Below are 8313 nucleotides of genomic sequence, written 5' to 3' on the forward strand. Positions count from 1 at the left end.
GGAAACCATGTTTACACAAAAGAGACATTTTTATACTTTTGCATATTACATGATATGTAATAAGAATGTTTTCATTAAAAAAAGTTTGTTTTGTTCAATATCCAATTATGACAATTTTATGAAAGAGAAATAAAACATTAATGTGTTAAAATATTGTGAAAAGGCTTTTCGTCTTGATATTATTAAACTCAAAAGGTGTACACAGTTTCTTTTTTTTCTCTTCTTTTGCATCAGTAATTTTCCATTGTTGAAGTTTTCCTTATATTTCTCAAATATGAATTCTCATATTGAGGTTAAAATAGGCGATTAAAAAATATTGTATATAGATTCCGCAATGAATTTTCGCTATTTCGCAAACTACTATAAAAGGTGTATATAATGTTCTTCTCAAATTTTCTTGAAAAACACTTATTTGACATTCTTTCATAATTAAAGAAAAGTGTCACCGAACTTTTTCCTTGTATTAAAAAATCCTAATACATTGTATTCTTATTGCATTTCTACAGAACATTTTACCTCCAATTATCTCCACCTTCAACGATACTTTTTAAAGGCAATGTTAGTAAATTTGCCATGTATATTTTAATGCCAAGATTCTTTTTAAAACATTTAAAGAAAAATTTATTACATTATTTCGAACATGATTGATCATAGAAAACAAAGTCTTCAGTATATTTTTGCGAGATGACCAAAACAACATTGCTCCGCGCAATAGGTATCATCTACCTCAAGTAATATCACTTAACAATATTTCGGTCGTTTCTTTTTGTTTGCATAGTTTGCTGTTAAAAGATTTTGCAATTTCATTGGTTTTGAATTTTACATTTTATTTACGTGAATATGCTTTTACAACATTTTGCATTTTGTAGGATTTCAGCAACAAACTCTGAACAATCGAATTTGTATGATAATGAAAAAAACTTCTGTCTTCATTTTCCTATTAAAATTCCTGCTGTCTTAAATATACTCAAACACCAAACAATGGTCGTTTTCTAAACTGTGGCAAATTACAAAAAAGGAAAGAAAAAAAATCAGACACACAAACATACACATATCTTTCATGCATATCGGTTTTACAGACAATTTCAGAGAATTTAATCTGAAAAAAATAGAATAGAGGCAATAACTCTAGAATGTGTCAACAAATTTTCATCTCCATCGTCAGATTATATCATGGTGAAATATATCAACAATTTACTTTCTCCTACCATTATGAGAAAGTCGGTTCGTACAAACTCGGCTGATCAATTTTAAAATCTATATATGACCTCCTGTTTTCAGGAAAAAAACTTTTCCCAAACAGTATCGACACAATCAGCGCAAATCAACGTGTTTTTGTTCTAAGAACAGTTGAATCTTCCATTTAGTAGTTAATTCAGGGAAAGCTATTTTGTACGTCAATACCAGTGATACGAATGCTTAGACATAAGCTACTATTTCATACTGATTGTAACTTTACATCACATTTCCTCAATCATTGTTTCCCTGGTTGACTGTCTTAAAGCTTTATGTGATAATTTTTATTGTATCACAACTTTTATCAAATTAAGTGATTAAAAAATTGAATTAAAATCAAAAAGTCAACTTCTTATCAACTTCGCTTTAACATACAATAATTTAGTAGCGACATCAGAAATCAAAGGGAGGTAATTAGAAAGTATCCCAAGGCGTAGGTCTTAATTACAAATTCCAGATCAATTGGCCGTCCCTCTACGTAGTACCAAAACCCACACCGAACAAGAAATATGCATTGTTAATGGATTATCTGAGGGTGTACCTAGCTAGCACAAACACGTAATAAAAATGTTTAGAAATGCTTCCTTAAAAAGACTGAAAGCATTTTCTAGAAATGTTTTTAAAACGTAAAAGTGCATGGTTGCAGAAGTGTTATTATAACGTTTTCAATAACCATACACTATAACGTTATTATAACGTTTTTTAATAATTTATTTTTCAAAACAATCTAATATATGATTATTTTAATGCAAAAAATCGCGTACACATACAACAGGTTTAACATGAGATAAGAAATTTAGAGAGTTCTCTATGTTTTGTACATGTAGCAACAACTAAACGAAATTTCAAAGATAGGTTTTGTCTGTTCACTTTTTCATCTTCAGGCATCTCAAGCAGTGTCCATTTCCATTCTTTGGTTTCCTGATAAAAGGAAGCTGTACATGATTAATGGTATAGTCACGATATACATGCCTACAGTAGTTATCATTAAAACTTAATCAAAAAATAAACATACGATCAATCACATATTACTGGATTTGTTTTGCAACAGGTGTATGTGTCAATCATGGAAATGCTCTTGTCTGCTAAATTAAAACATGCTGCTTGGTATCATGATTTTATTTGCACTTTGAAAAACCATGAAATGAGGTTTTAAACTGAAATTGTGCTGAACAGAGCTACAATGTATGTACACCTTTAAAATGTAATGTATGTCCTCTTCAAACATGAAGAGGATATCCATGGAACTTCATATGTGTTCTATAATTAAAACTTTATTGAAGTTCAGCAAAAACAGAGGGGGATCCAAGAGGGGCCCAAGGTCCCACTCATATTTAAAAAAATAATTTGGTTTTATAGAAAATTAATGATACTACCAATAGTGAGCCCCCTCAAAGGCCATATTTCCCCACCTTTTCGGAGTTTCTGGATCTGCCACTTATTTATGTAAAACAGTGATTGCATATTGTGGTCAAATGAATAAACAGATACACTAAAAGACTAATGCCATGATCATTTGTCATGGTCCAATCAGATTCTCATCACTATATAAAACTTACCTTTAAAAAAATTAATCATCTTGGTTTATTGGGAACATTAAATCATAAGGTATGAGCTTCTTTTGTATTCCTTATTCCCTGCAAATGAGAGAAATCATGTGTATTTCTATAAAAAAATAAATTAAAAATGATAAGCACTGTATAATCAAAACTGTAAACTTTATTAACTCGATCCAAAACCTCGGAAATGGTAAAAGTCTACAATAGACAAACAAATAACCAATTTAACAAACATTAATATGCAAAAAATCATAATATTCAAAACTAACAGAACATGTTCAATATTATCAACCCAATTTTGACAATATGTGTAGTGTAAATGTTTCCAAGTTTCTGTCAATTTGCCTTTCCATACAAGCAGGACATGAAGTAATATTATAAATTCTAAAATAACTTGCAAAGTTTCAAAATAAATGTCGTGGTCAGATTCAATGCAAAATATCAGCCTAAGTACTCATAAACATATTCGTACAACTATCATGTTTGGTCAGGAATTAAGGTAAAGTTTAAATGTAAACATTGACAAAATTGGTGACCGGGTTAATATCAAGGACGTTTTTTGTGACTCTCAAAATTTTAAAATTTTCTAAAGATTGAATTCTACTCCACAATTAATTTGACAATAATGTCATTTTAACAGGACTTAAATTTGTAGAACCACGCATGTAAACACATTTTAAAATTATCATTGTTTATACAAAATGTGTTACCTTCCTGGCAGTCTTCACATGTCCTGTAATTTCAACAATGCAGTACTTTACCCAAAAGTTTTGTTGAGTTAAAAGAAATACTATTCCTTTCAAATAGTGATGATTTTGGAAATTCAGTATCAACATTCTTTATTATTTGTTTAATTTCCTAATATACTGCACCTCATGGCATGCATTTAATGAGTTGCCAAAGTTTCTCTCAACCTGTACTCTGGAAAATGTGCAGCATCATGCTGTCACATATTCCAAAATATACTTGTTAGGCCCAAAATACTCTTTTGATAGATTTGGTTATGAGTACTTCTTGTATAAAACTAATATTTTGATTATGATCTTCGTACACATTTGATGTTAATGCTGCTGATGAGAGGTTACTCCTTGAAACATGTGTACAGCAGATCGAAATGTACAATACATAAAACTGGTATTTGTTTTGTATTTAAGAACCACTGGGACGATACTGCTGCTGGTGAACCTGTGGTCCACGTGGGTATTCACCAACCTAGTAGTCAGACTTGAATGACCCCGAATAATATATTTTATCTACCCTATTTATAAAATCTTACAGTATTCCGAATTTACAGACACGTAAAACACCGAGGCTTCATTCCTTACATTGCATATGGTAGAACCTCTCGGTGATGAATTTGTCTTCTTCTTTCGATAGATTTGGTTATGAGTACATCTTGTATACAACTAATATTTTGATTATGATCTTCCTACATATTTGATTTTAATGCTGCTGATGAGAGGGTACTCCTTGAAACACGTGTACAGCATATCGAAATTTACAATATTTAAAACTGGTATTTTTTTATTTATTTGCTGAACTGTCAAACTTAAAATTCACAACACGAATACTAACTCCCTTTAAACTGACATAAATGGACAGAAGGAAACAAGTGTACAAGGTATGAATTTTCAAAAAGTAGAAATAAATTTGAATGTAAATAAAAATTTCTCACGCACGTTTTTTTTTTTTTTGGAATTTGAAAAAAAACTCAGGAATTTTAAATAGGTTAGGAGGAATCCAACACAAAAAATGGGGCTTACAAATTTCAATATATTATAGTGCATGCACATGTTGTTCAACTGGTTTAGGAGAGCTCGCCAATCAGAGACGTCACATTCACGAATTTGCGTATCATTAAGGGTCGTTGGCAAATAAACAACTAAATAAACAATTCATAATTTCATGATAAGAATCCCAATTTTTAAAACATTATAACTTTGCTATTTTATATCCATTTTGGTTCTGTAAAATGTTTCATTTCGATAAAACATTTCAAACAAATTTAATTACCTTTTTCAAACTTAAACGGTAAAATATTTCAAAAACGTTATCAAAACATTTTGAAAAAAAAAAAAACCAAGATTTCATGAAACGATTTTAAAATGTACTATTAAAAATGTTTTAGCAAACTACCAATAAACTCTAAATAAAATATTTCGAAAATCGTGCTAGCTAGGTATTCATCAAAAATGGTAAAAAAATCTCAGATTGAATAGTCAAAAATGTAGTAATAATCAACTACAAAAGTGTATACATATTGTGTACAAGTGTTCGTAATTTGTCTATTAGCACAACAATGTTGGAACAATGTGACTTTTCAGTATTAATGTACAATAACGTTTTAAAAGTTTAAGTGACCAACCGAACCATTTCATTTCAGGTCGCGAAATCGCGAAACCAAGGAAACCTCAAATCTTTTCGAAAAAGTGTTAAATAGTATTGCCTTCTGTTTCTGAACAATATTCAGATTTCGGCTTTTGTGGACCTCTAAGATACTTTTACTAAACACAATTTAGTAGTAGGGCATATATCTCTGAACTGATTTCTGATCTCTTCTGACAGGGTGAAATTGAAAGTCTTATCTCAGATAGAAAAAAAATTTTAAAATCTTGTTGTTATATGATTTAATCAGAATCGGACAAATTTAGCGGACGAAAAGAAAGGACTGATGATAATCAGAAGAAATGACCTTAATAAAAGGCTTATAATTGTTATTTGAATGGACTCAGTACGACAAATCAATTACAATTTTCGAAAATGTCGCGAATCGGTGCCTTTTCACCGATTTCTGAAAATTGTCATATTTATACCGAAAGTACATATCAAGGCATTTCTTATGGATGAGGAACCATACTTCTAAACCGATTGGAAGTAGTTTGAGTTGTCTATCTTGAACCATTTTTGCAGCTTTTGGCTTTTATATACTTATAACTGTTTAAGATATCTTTACTAAATGAGATTTTCCACTGTCGGGCAGCTAACTCTGGACTGATAAATGATCACGATTTAACAATGGTATCACGGGGGTGTTTTGTTTATCGAAAACTATAAATGAATTAAGTGTGGAAAACAATTAAGAAAAGTCAAAATATAGTAGCACGGCGTGTTAATGTATTTCTACATTATTTTAATTATTTTTCTCGTTTATTCAATCTTGAGAAATTGTTTGTAATTTTTTCACCCAAAAGCTTTTCTGAGACACTCTTCTACATTTCGACCAGTCGTTATTTTGTTCTATGACCGTTACAACAATGTTGTGGAGATCCTCCTGGGTGTGTCCGGCAGATCTAATATGGCGACTAAGAGGGAGATTTGGTTTACATTTGTAGTCACTGCGATAACCATTCACGCTCTTTTCGAAATGTTGTTCTGTTTCTCCAGAATCTTTTATTTCCACATGGTTGACACTGACACGTTTTATTTTGTTTGAGATGAGATAGAATCTTTGTCCTTATTAGGGCATCTCTTAGATTCCTAGGTCTACGGAATGCCTGGACAAGGCCCCAGGAAATGGTTTGGAGACCTTAGGGTGTTTTTGAATGGCTTCCCAATTCGAATGAAGTAGCTGCGAAAGTTTCAGAAAAGCTGCATGAAAAGTAAGCACATAAGGAATCCTTTTGTTCTTTTCTTGGGTTTGTACTCGCTCGAGGAGATCATTACGGCTGATGTTGTTACCACGTTAAAATCTCTGATCTACGTATGTTCATTTGTAGACACGCGATAACAAATGACCACGGAGTTCATCTAGACGTTTGTTAGTGGTATCGTCAGATGAGCAAATGCGCCGAATTCGAATTGCCTGGCTGTATGGTATGGTTTTAGTACAATGTTTTGGATGACAACTATTGGGAGACAAGTTTTGGTGACTATCAGTTGATTTGCTGTGAAGATCCACTGACATTGAATCTTACAGACGTAGTAGTAATCAAAAATATGAATTTAGTGTCAGAAATTTCATGGCTGAATTTGATTGACGGATGAGCGTTATTGACATGTGTGATAAAATTGTCTAAATTGTGTTTAGACTTAGTCAATTTCATGTTGACATCATCAACGAATAGAAACCAGGAGTGGGGTTTCGATAAAGATGTTGACATTATTTGACTTTCTAATTTACCCATGAAGATATTAGCATATTAAGGAGTCATTTTCGTTCCAATAGCTGTACCATTGATTTGGAGGTATTGTTGTCGTCAAAAATAAAGTTGTTACACTTCAAAACTAAAGTGAGTAAATTTACTAGGCAGTCAGTTGGGGGTCCAAAATGTCTCATGAGTCCCAAGCTTCTCTACAAGCTTCTATACCGCCATCGTGTGGGATATTAGTATAGAGTTAAGTGACATCAAGGGAAACCAGAAGTGTTTCAGGAGGTAAAGAATTCATTGATTCCATTTTCTCGAATAATCATTGGTATCTATTAAATATGACGGTAGCTTTGGAATAAGATGTCATAGATGGTAATCGATTTTTTTTCGGTCGGGTGACTATTAGCAGAAACTATGAGCCGTCCATGAATATCTTTTTTGTGAATTTTAGGCAGAAGGTAATTTTTTTTGCTAATGAACAAGAAAACAAGGACGTGAAAAATCGTGTAGAAATCGTAATAGAGTTTTTTATATACACAATAAATTTCAAGACCATGTGGACAAGTCGGTTAATAGTATATAGGTAAATATGGCCGTGGCTTTCTGAAGATAAATAGCTGTTGATTCTTTTTGTTTTGTATTGTCAAATAGTAATTAAGGGAAGCAAGGTTATAGCGGTAATCAAAAGAATGTAATCCAGGGAAGAAAGACCAGACATGGAAGAGTAATTTCGGGAACCAAGGTTACAGCGGTAATCAAAAGAATGTAATCCAGGGAAAAAAGACCAGACACGGAAAACAGGCATACGCAACGAAAAATAAGAAGTTACTAAAATCATACATACAAAGTAACAAAAGCAAATAAGCACATCGGACGCCACTTAAAAACTTCAGTTTTCTTTTTAAAAGCTAGTGTAAATTCATAGCATGTGTTCTAATAAACCTTAAATTGTAAGGTAAGATTTACTGTAAACGTAATTATGTTCTCAGTTGCAATTTTCGCGGATTCTGGCCTGTAAACATATTCGCGGTGTCAACTTTTGCGGCTTCAAAAATGATTTGCGCTGAATAGTGTTAACTAATTTCTCGTTTTTCTGTACACCGCTGAAATAGGGAAATTAGTTAAACCCGAACGTTAATTCGTTTACTGTATTTATAGTGAAATCTATATAGACAAAAATCATCTCTTGTATTGACAACGAGTGAATTATTCAAAGTTAGCGTTTTGTTGAAACTTTGAAGAGTATTGTCGAATAGGTGGGGGTCAAGTTTAAAAATTGTTTTTCTTTGATCAGTATTACATTTTCTTTTCTTTTTAGCCCAAATCTTTTTTAATCAATAGCTTTCTTGTTCAAAGTAAGCTTGTTGATCCGCATGAATGACATATGTTAAAAACCTGACATACATGCAATATACATACATATATAGTTT

The sequence above is a fragment of the Perna viridis genome, chromosome 5 (genome assembly GCF_037379345.1).
Source record: "Perna viridis isolate PV_CMFRI_1.1 ecotype Kerala chromosome 5, ASM3737934v1, whole genome shotgun sequence".
Lineage (NCBI taxonomy): Eukaryota > Metazoa > Mollusca > Bivalvia > Mytilida > Mytilidae > Perna > Perna viridis.